The 23933-nt window shown below is 40.0% G+C and overlaps 1 protein-coding gene across 1 annotated transcript in view; it reads left to right on the top strand.

Annotated features, from left to right (window-relative positions):
• Nucleotides 1–23933, top strand: part of FBN2 (fibrillin 2) — a 2449070-nt gene that overhangs the window by 1815488 nt on the left and 609649 nt on the right. The window lies entirely within an intron of this gene.

Below are 23933 nucleotides of genomic sequence, written 5' to 3'. Positions count from 1 at the left end.
GTTATGGAAAAGGCCAAGAGGATAACAAAGAGGTGTTTATAATGGGTATGGAACCTCGGGGTCAGAAATTACATCATTCTATGTAAAACGTTAGTGTAGCACTGTTCAGAGTATTATGACAAGCTTTGGGGAGCTAATAAGCAATAAATGAGTCTGCAGGAGGATGTTCAGAGGAGAACAACAGCAGATGTAATAGGAGTGGGGATGTGAATTGGGGGAGAGTCACTTGAAGGGATTTAAATGTTGAAATGTCTCAGTGGAGAGACAGTAGAAGAAAGGATCCATAGTATGGACCAAAAAGACTAAAGGTAATTGAGTAAGGGGGGAAACAGAATTTGAGAAGAAAGGTGTTCAGGTAGAATGAGGCATCACCAGCAGACAACTGAGGATAGGTTTAAAAATTAACTGAAACCTCTGTTTTTCTTCATAGATTTCCCAGATGAAATAAATAAGCATAGCTCTTCAGGGTGTTGTAAGAAAGTATGGGAAACATGGAAGAAAGCATAAGAAATGCAGTGGCACAATGACATTCATTATCTAGGTAGTGATACTCTTTTTTCCAACTACAAATTCACACACTTTCATTTTACTTTTGACTTATGATTGATAGACTGCATAAGTGAAGACCTGAGCTTTTATCTTGGAAGGAAAAATAATAATAATAATAACAATAATAATAATAATAATAATAATAGAGGAAGAAATTATTCCTAGATATCAAACAAAGACTAAATTGGAATAAACCTGTGGTGCAATGAAGAATTTCTTACTTTAGTTGCTATAAACAAATTGTCTTTTACCTTTCATAATTTCTAGGGAAGGAAGTATCATCTGGGTTTTGATTTTGTAAGCACTAACTGAACACACAGTTACTTTAGATACTTGTAAGTCACAGTGCAGTATTTCACTAAGACTTCAAAGGAATTCAGACAGAAATTGGACAGAAAGCAGAAGGTTGACTTGCGTAAATATGTAAGCTGTAATAGTAGAAACTGAGTGACATCCACTAGTACAAAGGTAAGAGAAAGAAAGCCTGTCAGATTTATTTATTTATAATTTGTTGACCTTATTAGTCCCTGTAGGCTAGTGGTCTCTTTTTAGGGGAGACCCAATGTGGTATTTATAATACTAGGTGAAATTTGGTCATGGAATAGGGGGTAGTTCCCCTACTCTTTTTTATAGTTGCCAGGGGATCTTTTACATACAAAAAGGACAGAGCCAGCACAAAGTGTGGTATAGCAATTTAATATGCTGTTTGTCTTTCTCACTGAAGGAGGCTATCGTGCCAAAACTGGTTTGATTTGGGTGTGGGGCTTTTTTTCCCCTCACCCATAATATTGTATTTTTGGGCATATTAAATTGCAATACCACATTTTGTGCTGGCTCTGTCCTTTTTAAATTTGCTTCTGGTCTTTAGAGCCTTTGCACTTGCCATACGTGCAGGTTTGGATTGACTTTTATCTTTTACATACACCTTAGCTATCACTAACTTAAGCAGATGGGACCTCGGTCTAACATATCTTCCAAAGGACAACATACTCAGGAGTGCAACACCCCCTTTATACTTCACAACAGTGTCAGATTTCCTTCTATCTGGAGTAGAAATAGAATCTATGGCCTTCTGCACTGAAGGAAAGTATGCTAGCTGTTGCACCATTGACCAAATATTTCATCAGTGTGTATCAATCAAGATCTGCATGTTCTGATGGATGAATGTTTAAGGGGCCTTAGTATGTGCATCATGAGATAACGAAAAGGACTCAGGTGGGGATAATTCAATTTAGCCACCAAATAGCAGCAACAGTTTCAAGTTATTCAGAAAGGAAAAGCCTTGCAATGAGAGATGGCTGCTAAAATAGACCATCAGTAAGCATTAACTCACGTGCAAGAGCTCTTATTTAAGGCAAACCCATTTCAAAATATGCTGTATGTAATGCAGGGTAGTTGTTCAAAATAAACTAAACTATTGATGACATAGATGAAAAATAAAATTCTCAAATCTAGAGAATGAGGAAAGAGAAGTCACGCACAGGCAGACATTCAACTGAAGTAAAATACAGAGTGAATTAATAAGATAAAGGACTTGGAAAGCAGTGAAAGGAGAAGTTTGGAGATTCCCACAAAGAGTGAAAGTACTGACATGGCGACTTTTCTAAATACATGGATACCTCAGATCTTAAACGTGCATGAAGGAACGTCTTTGTGTATAGAGATAGATCACAGAGCAGTTGGGAAGCCCATTATAGTAACTCCTGCATAATCTCCTAGATCTGTTGGGGTAAGATTTAAGTCATATCTGGACAAGGAATGTGTGTCAAGGACTATTTGGACAAACTCTCAAAAAAGTGGGTCAAAATATTATGTTTGGGAATGAAAAATAACATAATTAATACCCAAACTTTCTTCCAAATGGTCCAATGGTCCAAGAATTTCCATCAATAACATAGATTCTGCGTCTTATAGTAAAAGTAACATTATATCAGGCAGTGAGAATACAGATTGGGCTTAATCTTCATCATAAAAATCATCATCAAACATGGTTAAACACAGGCTTCAGGCAAGAGCACATAATTCCAACCTTTTCTTCAAGCACCACAGTGAAGAAGAAGAAGACTGTGAATAACTGACAAGATATAGTAATGCCTTTATTTAATAAATTCAGTAATGTAAACATAATCAATTTTCAGGTACTCAGAAATATTTTAATTGATTTAACATTGAAAGTCAAATCACCATGTAGAAGGGCAGACATGTTAGACTGAGGTAAGAGAAATGACTCTTGCTGTCTTCTTAGTGGAAGGGGATGTGCAAAAGAGAAAAAATATATAATAATAGATTATTTCCAAGGATTCAATAAACTCTGTGTAGTGTACACGGTGGTGCACAGTAATCAGCAGCGCTCACTGCATATTCATACCGCGCACCATGTTTAAACATAAATAAGCAAGGTTTTGTGGCTGGCAACAGTGTTGCCAGCCTGGAAACCATGTAAGTGAATACAAATTGCACTCCCATTTAAGTCACAGCAGTGACGGTCAGCAGTTTTACATGGAATGCCACAATGATCACCAGAGCTTCACACAGAGCTCTCGGTTTCTTAGTGCAAGACATCTGCACAAAGACCAACATAATAGGGGGACAGTGACCCAGAAATAGGGACATATTTAACATATTTTCCCTATAGAAATGTGCTAGAATAACCAGAGGTTTGTGTTAAGATACATGTTCTGAAACTCAAATGTATATAATACTGAGTCACATTAGTCCTGAGATCATCATCCCAGTGATATGGCAGAAAGCCACAAATTTGATAAGGAACACATCTGGACATTCTGTGAAAATCTGGACAGATGGGAAGTATGAATGCTAAGTATGTGGTCCAAACACAGTAAGGACAGTATATCTACAGTGCAGAGTACTGTGAAATGCCATTCCTGGTATTCTGTACTAAAGCTGTGTAAATGATCTATAAGGGTACGTGGAGTGCCATGTAAAATAAACACTCAGAGCAAGTGTTTGTATTGAATAGGGACACACAGATGAATTGTAGGAATGAACACAGGGAAAAAGGGTAGGTGAAATAACTTAATGTACAGCAGATGAGGGCATGTCAATGGCTAATGGTTGTAGCAGCAACACCAATCGCATATCAATATGGTACTTAAAGGACTGCACAGTGAAAATGTCTATCATGTGACTGTCACACAAGGTGACATAACAATGGAGAGGATGTCTGTGTGAGGTAATCATCCTTACATGAATAATGCAGAGAACATCTATCAGGGATCTAACATACAATTGGAGTAGGGTACATATTGTGAAGCAGTACAAACTGATTTGCCTGAATATGAGTGTAATCTCAGCAGAGGTCTCCAGCAAGTAGGGCATGGGTAAAGGCTCAGGAACAACATTAAAAGAAACAACCACAATCATGGACAATATCAGATTAATACCACCAGTAATCCTATGCTTCTGACATAACATATGTGATTTAGAGTGATTAGAGCTGATTCTGCACAAACACACTTGTACAACTATTATGGTATGCCCACACACTATGAGGGTAATCACGCACACTGTCCTGGCACAGTAACATCTGCTGAAGGTGTTAGGAAGGACACGTGCTATAGCTTTATGCGACATTATGAGAAATACAGGCTACTTGACTGTTGTGCATGGCACATATATATGGCACAATTCACAGTGTCACAAATGTTATCCATGTTGTCAAACACCTATGTAGGTACTTGGTGCATCACCAGAACAGGTAGCACACATGCATCTGGTGTAACAACTTGATGGGGGTTCTGCACCATTAGACAGTAATGTTTAGGCCACAAAAAAAATACCTAGGTATGGTCAATAGCTGTCCGACAACTCACTGTTACAACAGTGATAAACGTCATGTGTAGGGAGGTACATGAAGAAGGGTGCATTGTACTCAGTTACTGGTATGATGAGGGTGTGAACTATGGAGGTATTATGACGTTTGATATCGATGTCCTTCACATACTCAGTACTTTTGTTACATACAAGGAAGTAGTCAGTACTGTGACCACATTCAGGGGATGTTCCACTTACTGTCTACCCCAGGACACAGGCAGCATATCTATTGATCTGATTAGAGGGTGTGATGTTCACATTATATTTGGGTTGTGTGTTTGTTTTCCTAATGTAACAAATTCCCCCATGTTTTCTTGTCATTGCAGATGTTGTCATGGCTATGGCATTAATCTGTGATGTATGTTGATACTGTCTGTATTATACTAATATCACATATGGAGTCAATGATTGCCCACAATCTGTAGTTCTTCATGCAGCTGTTTGGACACAGGATGTGTATGTCATCTGTGATGTCCATTGTGATGACCCTGGCCTGGCCCAGCAATCAAGGAGCCTCAATCCTCACCACTAACACCAGAGAGGGCATCTCATATATGAGGAAAGGATAACAAATACACACAGTAAAGTGCAATTTCCCTTAAGAGCACACAAAGGTCACAGTCAATCTGGGGCTAGTCGCTCCCTTGCTCTCCAGGTCCCCAATAAGACTCCCCACTGGCACAGCTATAGGGTCCAGATCTCAGCCTAGTGGGCAAGCTAAAACCTCTATCACCCTCTCTGTCTAAACAGTGCTTTGTGTCCCTACCCAAGTAGCTGACACACACACACACACATGCACTTTGAGATAAGAGTTTATACAACCACAAAGACACTCCTGGGGAAGGCTGGCACAGGTTCTCCAGTTGTACCCCTTTCTCCCAGACTATATGGTAGTACCAGCTGCCACCACCCACTAATAATTACCAGCTACTCAAAGGCCCTTAAAAGGGCATCCAGTTATTACTGTGCAATATTATTATCTAATTGGTAGTATAGCCCAGGGCTAAAGCTATTGGAGTGGCTTTGTACAGTTTGACCAAAAGCATGCAAGTACTCTTAAGAGTTTAAATTATCACTACACAAACCAGCCACAGTTAAAAGGTTTTAAAATATTTAATAATAAATAATTAAAACCACAAGACAATACGTTCTACTACACAGTGCTAGTCAATACTTCAGAGATCACACAGAAATACTTAAAATAATTCAGTAGTACAGTTCTGACATCACAGAAAAACACTTAATCTAATCTTTCTGATTTCTAGCTATTTCTAAAAGAAAACACAAGTCTAAGATAACTTACATAAGACAACAAGCAGTGCTGTGAGTTGGATGATCAAGACAAATATGCTCAATGCCTTCTGATTCCCTCTGTTTAAATTGTTATTACAGTTCAGATAAACATTACATCATTTTTTACACTTTCCTGGTGTTCCCAGGCTATGCAGTAACTGCATTTACATTCTTAACATCTCCCTTTTGTTATCTTGCAGCTGGTCAGAAAACAGAGCAATAAAAATACATTTGCATGTTTAAATCTAGCAATTTAACTCTTGGTTAAAATAATAGAAAGAATGTCTTCATCTAGACAGACTGGAGCTGACTTTATATCAAAGGGTCACAACATGCTTTTACTGGGTCAGTAGAGAGCAGTGTTGCCACATTGTTTTAAGTTCAACATTTCACAGCATATTCTGACATTTAAGAAAACAAGCCTGTATTTCAACATTTATATTTACAAATGACAGAATTATCTGCACAATTCTATCTGGCTAGGCTGGCAGCCTTCATCTATCTTCACCCAATCTTCACATCCATCACTTAAATAATGAAGAGGAAAGAGCCTAGCAGACAGCCCTGATGTATGGACCTGATCACTGGACCTGAAATATAGGTCACTTCACACATGTCAGCATAGTTAGATACTACATATGTGATCCACTGGTCTACCCACTTGGTGATATAGCTATTTATGGCCACATCTAATGGTGTTGATTGAATACCTCAGTGTGGATTTGTGTCAAATGCCTTGGCTTGGTCAAGTTCAACAGGGTGATAGTGTTGTCATCATGAATGCCCTCGGTGACCTCTTTCAGGACATCTTTCACATGTAACAGGCATGATGTGGCATTAACAACTCACACAGGTCTGTTGCACACAGCCATGATATTACTAGTGTCCATTTAGAAAAGGTCCATAATGACATGTTGGTCTACCTCACAGATGAGGAGGCTGTCTCCCCCAACTCTGATAGATGCATGTTGATGTACACCCTTCTACGGGAATATAGCTCATGTGGAGGGTGTATTAAAGTGTATATTCAACTGTATCAGGAAGTTGTAAGTGCTGAGTCACGCCATAGGAGATCTGTGATGTTCTCACAGCCCATTGATTCTGTGTAATAGGCCTGGATGAAGGTAAGAGAGTGGATACTACTCATCTTGATCTGTTTAGGATTTAGACACAATCCTTCATGCAGGTATCATTGAGAAACTCTGCCAGCTGGGGATTAACCCTTACATCACTAGATGGGTAAACAGTCGGCTCACCAAGAGAACACATAATGTGAAAGTGGTGAATCAAATTGTGCCAGTAGAGCTGTCACCATTGGCATGCCCAAGGGATCTGTGCTTACCTCTTTACTGTTTGGAATCTATTTCTCGACAGTTCAGGCTAAAGTATATGGCCTTTGGCTTACAAAGTTTGTTGATTCTTACATATTGGGTGCTATCATTGAGTCCACCTGTGATGATAACATACTACAGGAGGGGCTGACACAGACAAATGATTGGTGACAAAACCAACACGATCTTCAAATAAATGCCGAAATGCATCTTTATTTTGTCCATCTGAAAAGTGGAATTCCCATGCTAATTACAGCATTGACAACAGGCCTGCTATGCTGAAAGCCAGTAATCCAAGCACTGGAAAACATGCAGATAGCAATCTGAACTTCGACCACCAAGGGTCCACACTGGTACTGAAAGCCTATGTTGTGCACATTGTAAGTCATGCAATCATATTCAGATGTTAGGATTGTATGACAGCACTGTACTTGAACCTAATTAGAACACTAATAGAGCATAATGCTCTCTTTTGCCTATATATCACCAGCCATATGCAGCAGCTGGAGCTGGTGAACTCCTATGAACCTATAAAGGTATGAACCAATGCAGCCCTTCCAACATCTTGTCTCCATCATGCTTCCTGATGTCATCCACTATACATTACCTGCCGTCTTTAAAAGTCAGACTTGTGCGATGGCGCTTTCATAAAGTACAGAGTTCTGTAGTCTGTGTACTTAGGTTGGGGTTCTATTCTTACTGCAGTCAATTGTGTGTGTGTGTGTGTGTGTGTGTGTGTGTGTGTGTGTGTGTGTGTGTGTGTTTGTGCTATTGCTTGACATTACAGAGATCCTTTTATAGCAGCATGTGGGACACTGTTATTACCATATTGTCTTCAACAGACACTGCCTAATGGCCCTAGGGTGTTTACAAACCTAGTTGTGTAAAACACAAGTACTCTTATTAAGCGTAGTTAGACAGTCATTGTTAGTAGAGTGATTTTGTGATCAGCACTGACTGGCCTTGTCCATGAGGCACATACATTGCCACTCCAGGTGTGAATTTACAATCACCCATCCAGTTGTCAGGTTGTCAAGGTTGCACTACAATAGGGTCATTGAGGAGAACTGCTTCACATGCAGTGGGAGCCTATTACAGAGGCTTGGCAATCGCTGGGAGATATAGCTGTCTCCCCAGGATGTTCTGTTTATGTCACAGGCTAGGACAAGATCCCTGGAGCAAGTTATTCTTGTACCATGTCCAGCATTTCCAGTAGGGCAGGGTCTGAATTGCTCTATAGGCCAGGCATAGATCACATCTCAGTAGCCTGCATGGTTCTGAGTAAAGTGACAGGTCATTTAGTCTTTCCATGTATGTCATGTTTTGGAGGCCCTGAATTCTCCCAGTCACAAACCTCTGTGTTTTCTCCATTTGCTGCAGGTGTCTGGTGAGGTACAGACAGAAGGGGACATTGTGCTCAATTAGTGGTCTGATAAGGAAAGAGTACAGCAGAACTATGACCTTCCTGGTCTTAGATGTGATTGCCTTATTTATGAGGTGTGGAATATAGAATCTGTGTCTCCCCACATAGTGGGTGAAGTGTAGATTGCTGTCAACATGTGTTCCCAAGTTTCACAACACTGTGTTTAAGCTTACAGGGGTGTGGTATTTATATCATTATTAGCAGTGGTATTTCATTGCCAAAGGGGACAATGAGGCATTATTTGCTTTAATGTTCAGTCCGTGAGTTTGGCAACAATCATTTGTCTGTGTCAGCCCCTTCTGTAATATGTTAACATCACTGGGGGACTCTATATGACTACATCCAGTTGACAGCCATCAGAAAACTTGGTAAGCCACAGGCCATCTACCTTTGCCTGGACTTCAGAAAAATAGTTTCTAAACAGTTGAGGGCACAGCACAGATCCTTGTGCTTTACTACTGGTAAGTGGTCTAGTAGTAGAGGTACAGTCCTCAACTTTGTCAGTGTGTGTTCTGGTAGTGAGCTGGTTGGCTATCCATCTAGTAATATATGGGTTAACTCCCAGATGGGAGATTATCTCTATGATACCTGAATGGGGGATAGTGTCAAAGACCTTGGATAACTCATCATTGGTGGTATGTCTTGTTATCCCTCATCCAGGTCTTTGAAGTCAGTACCAAAGAAGTTCACTAGGTTTAATAAGCAAGATCTACCCTTGACAAATTTAAAATAGGTCAGGTCAAGTGTGTTGAAGGTCACCTATGTCCTTGTGGATAAGCTCCATGCTGATTCTTTCCCTAGCCTTGCAGATAAAGCATTTTAAGCTTATGGGTCAATAGTTCTAGGTTTGTATGTTACCAGATTGATGTGCATTGCATATCACACAACATTTGACATTAATTTATGTAGTCTAGGTGATATATATGCTGAGAAAGTACAGAGGCACCAGGTTTGTAGTGGTTGGGGGAAGGCAACAAATGGCTGTATTGTAAATATGAGACATATTGTTAGATAGGGCCTTCAGTTTGTCATGTTTCCATATGTAATTTCATGTCATAAACAGGAAATGAACAGCAATAATAGATAATAATATTTACTTTTCCATAGCATGGCAAGCGGCAGATTTGTGCGATAGTTAAGTGTGCATTTGAGATACACCTTTTCAATGCTTTTCCTGTTTGCACATAGTTAAGTAGTAAGCAAATGCAAGCTGCATTGTGAAAAGTGTGAGAGTTAGTATTGAGTATATGAAACACACCTGCTGCCTAACTGACTGTGTGGCAGCAGGTATAAATGCATTGACACATTTCTTTTTGAGCCTAGATGATACTGGGTTTGAATCCAGGTGTATCCAATACTTTTAAAGACTTTTAAATAAACATTGATAATGCAATGCAGTGAATTCTTTATAGTACATGTGTTGCTGTGTGTTGACATAGCACAATGGAGTTAAGTGAGTTTGCGCAGAGGTAAACTAAGCATTGCACCACCGCTCACCATCGCTGTGCATTGATGTGAGCAAACATAGAGCTCAAAAAGTGAAGTGATCCATTGCTTTTTCTGCCACGTATGTGCTGTGTATGTGATTCTATTTTTTTTATTAGAATAAAGGTGTTGAAATGAGGTAGATAGGAAAGTGATGAAATAGGGAGCAAGAAGGAGGAAGAACAAAGTGAAAGCAATACAAGAATGTGTAGGAGGGAGGTAGAAAAAACATAGCTATCCATTTATTTAACAGTGTAAATAGAAAATATGTGCAGAATATTAACTGAAATTGGGCTGTCACCTCTACAAAGAGATGTGACAACAATGTAATCATGTTGTATAACCAATTGGACTAAATCAGGTGTGTCAAGAAGCCATGTGCAAAGTGGAGAGCTATGTATGGGATGATTTTTTTAATACAGTAAGAGAAAACTGCTAGGTAAGGGATGTAGGCATGTTGGGTCAGGTAAGTTGGATAGGTGAGGAAGCAAATGCAAACATAAAAGACAAACAATATAAGAAAGAGAGACAATGCTGGATACAAAAGATTGGGGGACATGAGAATTGACTTCTCACCCACTGGATTGTCATCACTGTCTCCTTACTCCACTGGTGGCTGGAGTGCTTGATTGGCATCTTCTCCTCATACAGACCATGAGAGAGAGTAGCTTCTCCATCCAGCATAGGCATACACCAATGGTGCAGTTTACAACTCTATGCACCATCTCTGTCATCTCCATGCAGGTAAAGTAATCCCCACCTCTCCCACTGCTTCCGGAGGATACCCCTCACTCCAGTGTGTCATTTATCTGATTCATTGAATCAGCAACATGGTGGAGGCAGTCACACATGCCAGCTTCTGCCACATCTATAACCCTAAGCATTTCTCTGGAGCACCTCTGGGAATGTGCCTGAGCCTACATGACAACCCTAAACACTGAGTGGCACAGGAAGAGACATGTGGATCAGGTGGAGGATGGACAGCAAGCCTCCTCCAAACACCCCTCCTGCATGCCACCTCACCCACAATTTGGCTACAGCCAGAGTCAACAGGCACTGAAGCCACAGTAACCACACTTCCCTGATCAATGGTCTCTCCCTCCATCTGTCCCAATGTCTGAGGGCTCACTGGAAAGGGTAAGCATAAGCTTTCTGGTTGAGTCTGATGGAATTTCAGGGGTTAACTGTATGTCAACCTCAGTGTCCAATTCAGCCTCATGCACCCCCTGACTGTGCCACTGTTTGGTCGTCACCACTATCGTCAGAGTCTACTGAAATACTGACATCAGATGGCAGAAGTCCCACACTTCCACTGTCAGGATCACCTGTGATAACAAGCAACAAACAGAGGAACAATTAATAGCTAAACTACTATACTCCAATATATGGTAGCAAAACAACAGTGCTGCCACTATTAAACAGTACAGAAATACACACAACAGTCCATACATCAACATCACACACTAAAATATTTCTTTGAATTGCTCATCAGTACTGAAATAAAAATGTTTGGCTTACAATCTGCAGATGAGGGTAACCTCTGCAAGCCAAATGGTCCTTGAAGAAGTTAAGTAAAAGATGACAACATTGTTTATTATTTATTTATTTATTTTACATTTGTTGACCAGGATAGTCCATCTGGGTGTGAGCCCATTTTCAGCGGAGGCCCGGGAGAGAAAAGCTCTAATAAAACAACAGTGGCAGGTACAGTGTTGGTTTTACATAGAATTTAACAGAAATATTTAGAGACAACAAAGAAAGTACAATATACAATATATGATGGCCCCTCTTTACCCTGGGCCAGTAATTAAGGAGCCCCAGTCCTCACCACTGACACTGGTGAGATGCAGTCACTAAAAACAGGAATTGATTTACAAAAGTACACAGGGAACATGCTCCACTGAGACTGGACTCTCCAGATCCCAAACAAGATCCACCTTGGAGCACGGTGTCCCAGTTTCAAGTATCTGACACACACACTTGAATATCTGATTTTTCACACACATATACACATATGGGAAAGACTGACATAGATTCACCGGCTGTGTACACTTTCTCCAGATTGTAGGGTAGATTGCTGCCATCAGTCAAATATTCTAAGGCTCTTACAAAGGGTAACCAATTATACTCTGTCAAATTAATACTGATATGAATGGTAGAGTGTGACCAAAGCAGAAATGCTTTTCAGAGTGGCCACAGTGTCACTAAAATAAGCACAAGTACTCTCAAGATATTAAAAGTATTTTCAAAAAAGACCAGCTACAATGAAAATGTATAAAAATATTTAATAATGGATAATAAAATAGAGAATAGAAGAATACTTAATACTTAGTTACAATAAACAACAGAGTCTTCAGTCATAGGAAATATAAAAATAACACAGTTAGATAGAATGTCACAGATGCAGAAAAAATATTACTAAACTAATCTCACTGTATTATTCCTAACTGAACTAAGGAGAAACTGTTTCTAGTTAACTTAGTATCGCAGGACAGGATGTACTGCTGAGATGTTTACTTCCACATGGCAAGATAAGATGCTACACACTGATGGAATTGTACAACTAACAACTTAACAACTACTGAACTGTGATTACTGACATAAATCTTTTTTATCAGATTCCAAAGAAAAGACAAAAACAAATACTAAACTGCTGCTGCCAGAGATCCATCCATCAGCTGGTTATAGAGTGGCATCACATCTAGTCACCTGACTCTGGCACAATCCACATTCAGAACTCTGTTAAGATTCAGTTGCAGCATTAGTAATTTAAGCAACTTTTACAAATACATTTTTAATACAAGCATCTGTACAAATCAATGTAATAGTCAAATGACATAAGATTATTTACAAAACTACAGACAGCCATGCTGGCATATGCCGCACATGTACTATCCCACTTCTCCTGGTACAACTGGAAACACCTCACAAAGTCAAATGGGTCATAACATTTATGCCCCAAGTGCATGCCTACAAACCTAACTCAGCTAACAGTTACCTTCCAATTTCCAGTATATGTATTTCCAGGCTACATCAGTAGACACCCCTCAAATTAAGGCAGAGTGTCAGATTAGCCTTCCAGTTGCAATTATTTAATTCCTCACTGCTTGGCACGGATGCTCTATGCTTAACATTGTGCAAATGTGTTGCTTGAGTTTGCGCACTACCAATAAATGCGATAACTGGAATTGGGTAGAAAAGCTTCAGTCTCCATTGCTCTAGTTCTGCTGGTAGACATGGCTGTCAGTGAGAAAGATGCCAGGTTTAGGGCATAGAGGTGGGGTGTCCAGGATATTTATTGGACTCCTGGTAAAGCACCACAGTCAAAGGCTTCTGCAGGGTGACCATTCTGGCTCCCAGTACAAGTTTGAGGTATGGAATAGTTTGGCCCAGGCTGTAGCCAGTGTCACTGGTATCCCATACACTGGAAAGCAATGTAGGCATCATTTTACTGGCCTACACAGGAGAAAAGATGGATACTATCAACCATTGATTAGAGGAATTTGAGACTGCGGACATCCCACAGCAGTGTTAGTATGAAATAAAGACAGTACATGTAAGACTTAGAAAGCTTAATATAGGCAAGACTGTCATGCTTAATGCTCTTCTGTTCATTTCTGTTCTTTCCCAAGCTGCCAGGGAGCATGAGTTCAATGTGCAAGCTCATGTTGCTCGAAGGAGAGACTAAGGGAAGCAAGAGGTATGTTTGCAGAAGAGAAGTGTTTTTGCAGCATTAAAATTTAAAGACAGCTTTTTTTGGTATTTTATAGTTGTATCAAATTGAGCATGCATATCTCAACTGTAAAAGCAGCACAAAGCAATTCTAAGAGTCCAATATTAGACTGTAGTCAAAGGTTGTGGGTTCAAATACCACAATTCACAATTATACAATATACGATACAGTTATTTCTTCAATAATATTTACATTAAATTATAAACTCAATACCAGTGGCACATACGTCTTGCTGTAAACTCTAGTTTATATAACTAGAACACTCATATGTGCAAATCACAACTGTACAATATAAAATAATGTTATTTTTTCAATAATATTTACATTAAATTATAAACTCTATACCAATGACACAAATGCCTTGCTGTAAATTGTAATTTGTATAATTTGAACACCATATGTTAATGATAGTAAACCTATGTGCAATATATGCACATTTCAAGGATTATTTTCAGCAATCTGTAGTATAGTGTGTATCTGTTAGGATGTATACTTAAATGTAATACTTAAGATAAAAGAGTTGTATAATTGTAGTAATGCATTGTATGTCAGATATGATGGTACTAATTTTATGTCTTTTTTTCTGTCATCCCAACCCTTATCTCTCTTTTTTTATTTTCTATTATGTGTCATCAAAATGTCACCATGTCATCCATATGTACCACATCACTAAATGCTCTACAGTACAGTGAGGTAGGCCAGCCACAGTGGATCAGCCTTCCCCTGCTCCACTAGCTCCAGCACCAATGCCCAGCATATCTGGGAGCCAACCTGGCATCACTGCCTCTGCTGCCTCTGCACTACCTGTGCCTTCAGGTAGTTTTGCCCTGGAAGCTGGTGGAGTGGTACCCTCCAGGAGCAGTGGTGGAGGCAGTGTTTTCATCACCCACAGAGAGTTGCCAGGAAAGGTGCATAGGGTCATGCTCCACACCACTGGTGTATGTCTACATCAGATATAGAGGCTGCTCTCCCTCATGGTCCATAGGAGGAGGAGGAGATGTCAAGCACTCCAGCCACCTGTGGAGTAAGGTGACAGTGATGACAGCCCAGTGGGAGAGGACTTGATTCTCACTGTCTCCAAGCCTGATGGGCATGGGCTTGCATTTCCCTTTCTCTTACCCCAGTCATGGTGTCCCCCAACCTTTTGTGTCCATCACCGTCCCTGTCTCTTGTCTTGTTTGTCTTGTATGCTTGCAATTTCTTCTTCATCTACCTAACTTACCTGCCCTAGATAAACCTATGCTATGTCGCTTCCCCAGCACTCCTCTCTTATGGAAATAAAAAAAATGAGCACCTGTCCCACAAAAAAAAAAAAATTATCCCATACATAGTTCTCCTTTTCGCACACATGTCTTCTTGACACACTTGATTCAGTCCAGTTGGCTATACAACATGATTGCATTGTGGTCACCCCTCTTTATGGAGGTGACAGTCCAGACTCAGTTAATATTCTCACATATTTTCAATTTACACTGTTAAAGAAATGGATATCTGTGTTTTTTTCCTACCTCCGTCCTGCACATTCCTGTACTGCTTTCCCTTTGTTCTTCCCCCTGCTTGCTCCCCATTTCACCACTTTCCTATTTACTCCATTTTAATACCTTCAGTCTGGTCAAAAAAATAGAATCATGCACAACACACATAAATAGCAGAAAAAGCAATGGAACCCTTCACTTTTTTGGCATCGTGCAACAATGTGCAACTATGGTGAGTGGTGGCAAAACGATGTGGTTACCTCAACGCAATGCCACTTAAACCCACTGCACTATGCCAACACACAGCAACACATTTACTATACAGAATTCATCTTGCTGCATTATCAACATTTATTTAAAAGTATTTAAAAGTATTAGGAACACCTGGATGTGAACCCAGTATCATATGGTCTCAAAAGGAAATGTGTCAATGCATTTACACCTGCTGCCACAGAGTCAGTTAAGCAGCATATGTGTTTCATAGACTCAATACTAACTCTTAGACTTTTCACTATGCAGTTCATGTTTCTGCACTGCTGAACTATATGCAAACAGGGAAAGTATTGAAAATGTGTATCTCACATGTACAAACACCTTGCCAACCGTTGCACACACCCTCTGCTCACCTCTCTATGAAAAAGTAAATATTATTATGCATTACTGCTCTTTACTGTCCATTTCTGGTCTATGACATCAAATTACATGTGGAACCATAACAAACTGAAGGCCCTGCATAATAATATGTCACATATTTATAATTCAGCCATGTGCTGCCTCCCACCATCCACTGCAACCCTGGTGTCTCAGTACTTTTTCCACACATATATTACCTACACTACAGAAATTAATATCAAATGTGTGATATGCAATGCACATCAATCTGGTGACATACAGAACTAGGAGTATTGACCATAAGCCTAAAAAGCCTTATCTACAAGGCTAGGGAAGGAATCCACATGGACCTTATCCACAGGGACATAGGTGATCTTTAACACACTTGACCTGACCCATTTGGTTTTGTCAAGGGTAGATCTTGCTTATCAAATGTAGTGGACTTCTTTAATACTGACCCCAAAGACCTGGATGAAGAATAATTGGACATACCACCATTGATTAATTATCCAAGGCCTTTGACTCTATCCCCATTCAGGTATCATGGAGAAAATCTTCCATCTGGGAATTAAGCCACACATTACTAGATGGATAGCCAACTGACACACCAAGAGAATACACACTGTCAAAGTTGGAGACTGCACCTCCACCACTAGAACACTTATCAGTGGACTACCACAAGGATCTGTGCTGGGCCCTCAACTATTTTCTAGACCTGAGCTTATCTCCCCGGGACGCTACTGAAAATGGACATAAATCCAGTTAGACTATCCCGGTCAACAAATGTAAAATAAATAAATAATAAATTTGGAAACTATTTTTCTGAAGCCTGGGCAAAGTTAGATAGCCCATGATTTATGAAGTTTGCAGATGACTGTCAACTGGGCAGATTCATATAGAGTCCCCCAGTGATGTTAACATATTATAGAAGGGGCTGACACAGACAAATGATTGGTGTCAAACTCACAGACTGAACCTTAAAGCAGAAAATGCCTCATTGTCCCCATTGACAATGAAGTACCTCTGCCAATTATAATATACATAGCAACCCTTTAATGTCAAACACAGTGTTGCAAACCTTGGGAACACATATTGATAGCAATCTACACTTCAATCACTATGTGTCCATAGTGGTGAGACAGACATTCTACATTACGCACCTCATAAATAAGGCCAACACATTTAAGACCAGGGAGGTCATAGCCCTGCTGTTGTCTACCCTTATCAGACCACTAATTGAGTACAGTGCTCCCTTCTGTCAGTACCTCACCAGACACCTGCAGCAACTGGAAAAAACACAGAGGTTTGTGACTGGAAAAATCCAAGGCCTACAAAACATGACATACATGGAAAGACTGAAAGACCTGTCACTGTACTCAGTATCATGCAAGCTGCTGAGAGCTGACCTATGCCTAGTCTAGAGAGCAGTCTTAGAAGTGCTAGACATCTGCAAATCAAATGGGACAACAATAACTTGCTCCATGGATCTCAACCTAGACTGTGACATAAACAGAATATGCTGGGGAGACAGATATATCTCCCAGAGATTGCCATTCCTCTGCAATAGTCTCCCATTGCATATGAAGCAGTGCTCCTCAATTAAGCTATTCAAGCGCAACCTTGATAACTGAACTGGTGATTGTAAATTCACATATGGGGTGCCATCTATGACTTTCATAAAAACACCACAAAATTGCTCTGCTAACAATGACCATCTAACTAAGCTCAATAAGGGTCATTGTGTTTTTACATGGCTGGGCTTGTAAACACCCTCGGGCCATTATGCTATTACCCTCCTAAGAACTTATGGAGCTATGAACCTATGCTGGCCTCCCAACATCTTCTCTGCAACATGGCCTGCTGAGGTCATCATAGTGGAAGTTGACCTGCAGTCTTGTAAAAGTCAGACTTGTGCCATGGCACTTGCATAAAGTACTGAGTTCTGTAATCTATGTACTTAGATAAGTAGGTGTTCTGTTCTCACTGCAGTGTATGTGTGCGTGTGTGTGTGTGTGTGTGTGTGTGTGTGTGTGTGTGTGTGTGTGTGTGTGTGTGTGTGTGTGTGTCTGGACAGAAGAAAAGAAGTTTGCATCCTACCGTTACCACTCCAATGCAATTAATTGACAGTATTTTGATAGTTACACATGCCTACACCATCCATTTCCTGGAGACCTCCCAACATCTTCTCTCCAACAAGACCTGCTGATGTCATCCACTATAAGGTGACCTGCAGACTTGCGCCATGCTGCTTGCGTAAAGTACTGAGTTTTGTAGTGTGTGTATTTAGGTAGGAGTTCTATTCTCACTGCACTCAATGTGTGTGTGTGTGTGTGTGTGTGTGTGTGTGTGTGTGTGTGTGTGTGTGTGTGTGTGTGTGTGTGTGTGTGTGTGTGTGTGTGTGTGTGTGTGTGTGTCTGTGTATGTGTTTATGCTCTTGCTTGACATTATAGAGAGCCTTTTACACTAGCATGTGGGACACTATTATTGCCATATTCTCCTCAACAGACACTGCTGATGGCAACAGCTATAAAGTGTTGTCTGAGACACTCTAAGTCAAGCTTGAGCTGTGGCACTTGCATTAAATACAGAGATTTGTAGTCTGTGTACTTAGGTAGGGGTTCTATTCTCACTACAGTCTACTAGGTGTGTGTGTGTGTGTGTGTGTGTGTGTGTGTGTGTGTGTGTGTGTGTGTGTGTGTGTGTGTGTGTGTGTGTGTGTGTGTGTGTGTGTGTTTGTGCATGTTTGTGCTCTTGCTTGACATTGCAGAGAACCTTTTACAGCAGCATGTGGGACACTGTTATTGCCATAATCTCCTCCAAAGACATATACTGATGTCATCCGTTATATCTGATTTGTAGATATGCACTATTCCCACCAGGGCAAGGTCAGAAATTGGCCTGGAGGCCAGGCAGAAGTTTCCTCATTTTATACAGTTTACAGTGACATGGCCTCCAGTTTATCCACACACATCACAGCATGGTTTGTAACTCCTGTGTTTTCTTGATGAGAAATCCCTGTGGTCTGTCCAGCTGCTGCATGTGTATCATGAGGTACATGGTAAACAGAGCATTATACTCTATTAGTGTTATGATGAGATTCGAGTACAGTGCTGTCATACAATCCTAGGATCTAAATATGATGACATGACTTATGATGTGCACAAAACAGGCCTTCAATACAAGTGTGGACACTTGGTGGTCAAAGTTCAGATTGCTATGTGTTCCCACTGCTTTCATCACTGGGTTTCAGCATAGTAGGACTGTTGTCAGTGCTGTAATTGCATGGAATTCCACTTTTCAGAAGGACAAAATAAAGACATATTTCCACATTTATTTTTAGATCGTGTGGCTTTGTCACCAATCATTTGCCTGTATTAACTCCTCCTATAGTATGTTATCATCATTGGTAAACTCAATGATTGCACCCAATATGCAAGAATCAGTAAACCTGGGAAGCCGAAGGCCATATACTTTAGCCTTAACTGTTGAGAAACAGATTGCAAAAGCGGTAAAGGGTAAGTAGAGAGTCCTGGGGTTCACCGATGGTGACAGCTCTACTGGTACAGGTTGATTCACCAGCTTTCACAGTATGTGTTCTCTCTGTGAGCCAATTGGTTACCCATCTAGTGAAGTTAGGGTTAATCCCCATCTGGGAGATTTTTTCAAGGATACCTGTTTGGGGAATTGTGTCAAAACCCTAATCCAGATCAAGTTAGGCAGTATGCACTGTCTTTCCTTTCATCGAGGACTATTACACAGAATCAATGGGCTGTGACAGCATCACAGATCACCTATGGCATACACCTTCCTGATACGTTTGAATACACACTTCAATGTACCCTCCACACAAGCTATGTTCCTGCAAAAGGGTGTGCATCAACATGCATCCATCTGAGTTGGATGGGATATCACCTGATGCATTCATGTATAGACACATCCTGACTCTCCTCAGCTGTGAGGTAGACGAACATGTCATCATGAACCTTTTCTAAATGGATACTAGTAATATCCCAGCTGTGTGCAACAGATCTGTGTAAGTTGTTAATGCTACAACATGTCTTTTATATCTGATGGCATCCATGGACAACACTATCATCCTATGGAAACTGACCTGGCCAATTTTATACAAATCCACACTGAGGTATTCAATGAACACTTTCAGATATGGCTATAAACAGCTTTATCACCAAGTGGTTAGACCAGTGTATCACATACATGGCATCTCATGATGTTGAAATATGTGAAGTGACCTATATCTTGGGTCCAGTTATCAGGTCTATACATCAGGGTTGTCTGCTAGGTCCTTTCCTGCCATTATTTTTAAGTAATGGACATCACAGATGACATACACATCCTGAGTCCAAACAGCTGCCTGAAGAACTACAGACTGTGGGCAATCATTGACTCCAACTGTGATATTAGTATAATACAGACAGAATCAACACATACCAAATATTGCTGCCACAGCCATGACAATACCTGCAATGACAAGAAAACATGGGGGGAGAATCTGTTGCATCAGGAAAACAAACACACAACCCAAGTATAATGTGGACATCGCACCCTATAATCAGATCAGTAAGTATGTGACCTGTGTCATGGGGTAGACAGTAAGTGGAGCATCCACCTGCATGTGGTCACAATGCTGACTACTCCCTTGTATGTAGCACAGGTATTGAGTATGTAAAGGACATCCACATCAGAGGCCATAATACCTGCATAGTTCCCAGCCTTCATCCTACCAATAACTGAGTACAATGCCCCCTTCTTTATGTACTTCCCTACACATCTTCAACTGATATGTAACTGAAGTGTACCACCTTTGTCATACTGAGCTGTCACACAGCTTATTGGTCATACCTAGGTATTCTTTTTGTGGCATAAACCTAACTGTCTGATGGAGTAGAACACCCATCAGGTTGTTACACCAGATGCATGTGTGCTACCTTTTCTGGTGATGTATACAGTACATACGTAAGTGTTTGACAACATTAATAGCATGGATAATATTTGTAACAGTGCAGATTGTGCTATATATATATATATGCCATACAAACCAATCAACTAGACTGCATTGCTCATAATGTCCCATACAGGTATAGCAGTGTCCCTCCTAACATTCCTAATACCTCCAGCAGATGTTATGGTGCCAGGACAGTGTGCGTGATTACCTTCATAGAGTCTGGACATATAACAGTTGTACATGTGTGTTTTGTGCAGAATCATCTTTTATCACTCTAAATCACATATGCTATGTCAGAGGCATGGGATTACTGGTGGTATTATTCTGATATTGTCCATGATTGTGTTTAGTTCTTTTACTGTTGTCTATGAGCCTTTATCTGTGTCCCACTTGCTGGAGACCTCTGCTGAAATTACACTCCTATTCAGGCAAATAAGTGCACAGCTTCATAATATGCACCCTACCCCAATTGTATGTCAGATCCCTGATAGATGTCCTCTGCATTCTTCAAGAAAGGATGCTTATCTCACACAGACATCCTCCCCTTCCCCATTGTTATGTCACCTTGTGTGACAGTCACATAAACATTTTCACTGTGCAGTTCCTATTGTTCCATATAGGTATGCGATTGGTGTTGCTGCTACAACCCTCTTCCATTGTCATGTCCTCATCTGCTGTATATTATATTGTTTCACCTGTCCGCCTTCCCTGTGTTCATTCTTACAATTCATCTGTGTGTCCCTATTCAGTACATATGCTTCCACTGAGTGTTTATTTTACATTGGTGTATGGGGTATCACAATACTCTGCACTATACATACAGTGTTCTGTACTGTGTTTGGACCATATACTTAAGATTCATACCTCTCAACTATCCAGATTTTCACAGAATGTCCAGATGTGTTCCTTATCAAATTTGTGGCTTCATGCCATATCACTGGGATTATCTCAGGACTGATGTGACTCATTATTGCATACATTTGAGTTTCAGACTTCAGTATCAGAACATGTATCTTAACACAAATCCCTGGTTATTATAGCACGTTTATATAGGGCAAATATGTCAAATATGTCCTTGTTTCTCAGTCGATGGCCTTTGTCCAGATGTCTTGTATGAAGAGATTGAGAGCTATCTGTGAAGCCCCCTGGTGATCATTGTGTCATTCCACACAAAACCACAGACTGTCAGTGCTCTGATTTAAACAGGAGTGCTATCTGTATTTGCTTACATAGTTTCCTGGCTGGCAACACTGTTGCCAGCCGCAAAACCTCACTTAAACACGATGTGAGGCATGAATATGCATTGTGAGCTGCTGCTTGCAATGCACCACCATGCATACATGTAAACTCCATGTAGGCATTGTGCAAAGCCTGCATGGAGTTTATTGAATCCCAGGGTAGATTTTTAGTTTCAAAAATTTAGTTTTTCAATGTATTGATATGTAAGCCTTATGAGTAACAGAACCAGTATTAGGTTTCTCATTTACAAACAGCATGGCTTGACATGTTGTACAAGCAGTAATACCCAACAGGCTGAGTGTTACAGGGAAATAATGGGGCACCATGGGATGTTGAGAGGCCCAATTCCACAAGCAGAGTGCCTCCCCATTCATGGAATTTCCATTAGTTCCCTATAATGTCCATCCTAGACAGCATTATTGCACTTAGAAAATGAGAAACTTATTAAGTCATTTTGCATTTGTTTTAAATGTGGTAAATAGTATGTAAACATATATTTTTATATTCTTGATATACAGTTCCTCCACCTAATTTCTGAAAGCTGATGTTGGATATGTAATTGTATCTGGAGGAAGTATTTTACTTCCAAAGTATATTAGTTATGTAACAATTGAAGAGGTAACTCCTGTAGTGTACATACACACACACACACACACACACACACACACACACACACACACACACACACACACACACACACACACACACACACACACACACTCACACACACACACACACACACACACACACACACACACACACACATACACACACACACACACACACACACACACACACACACACACACACACACACACACACACACACACACACACACACACACACACACACACTACAATACACTCACAGATACCCACATATTTACACAGAAATGCACAAATATGCAGAGATGTGTACATAAGTATACAGAAGTATCAGAAACACAAACACACACACACATTATGTATGTATGTATATATGTATACAAAAAGACACTCTCAAAACTGCACATACATAGATACAGACATAGTTTTAAGCAGGTGACAAAAACAAATAAAACTGATCCATGAAAAAAGTAGGCACTGATAAACAGAATGTACCTACAGATGAAAAAAAATTAATTCTGGCATAATTTCTTTTACTCACTCAAGTAAATACAACATCCTGGTTCACTACTTATATTAAAGAAACTTTGGCATTCTTTTAACAGCTATAAATGTGTGTTTGCGTCTGGCTGTCTGTCCGTGTGTGTGTGTGTGTGTGTGTGTGTGTGTGTGTGTGTGTGTGTGTGTGTGTGTGTGTGTGTGTCTGTTTGCTCTAGCAACATTAGAAAGAAATTGTGCTAGATCAAAGCTTCTTTTTTTCCTATCAACACATAGATTTTATGCATTGGGTAGATGCACATATTTTTCAGTTATGTTCTAATCATACATTAATTCACCCTGTTGGAACTCCAAATGGCCAATGGAGTTTCATGATTTTAGATGTTAATTTTTAAGATTTCTTAAAACATTTGGTCAGACTCAAATTAAGGCAGATCATACCTCTCAGCTGTCCAGATGTTTGCAGAATGTTCAGATTTTTGCCTTATATTTTTGGTCTGTCCTTCATAAAATTTATGATTTTCTGGCAAACAATTGAGGACTGAAGTAACTAAATTGCAGAAATTTGAGTTTCAAACTTCATATCCTTCTGAAAATGCATACTAATACAAAATCTTTTATTCTAACAACTTTCTAAGTTTATAACAAGATGTAAAATTTGTCCCTAATTTTGAGCCTTGCCTCACCCCACATTATTTTTGGCTTTCTCCAGATTTCTTGCACCAAGAAGTTGTGAGGTATAAGGCCAAAATAGCGTGTTGCTGTTGTGTGGGAGGATTTTACCATACAGTTACAGGTTTTTACATGTCCATGTGGCTAAGCATACTTCATTCTAATATTCTGTATTTTATTTCAGCAATTATATATATATATATATATATATATATATATAT

Source organism: Protopterus annectens, chromosome 2.part0, assembly GCF_019279795.1.
Source record: "Protopterus annectens isolate FY-2018-M chromosome 2.part0, PAN1.0, whole genome shotgun sequence".
Lineage (NCBI taxonomy): Eukaryota > Metazoa > Chordata > Ceratodontiformes > Protopteridae > Protopterus > Protopterus annectens.
The sequence above is the reverse complement of the archived record's forward strand: the minus strand, read 5'-3'. Positions and strand labels throughout refer to the sequence as shown.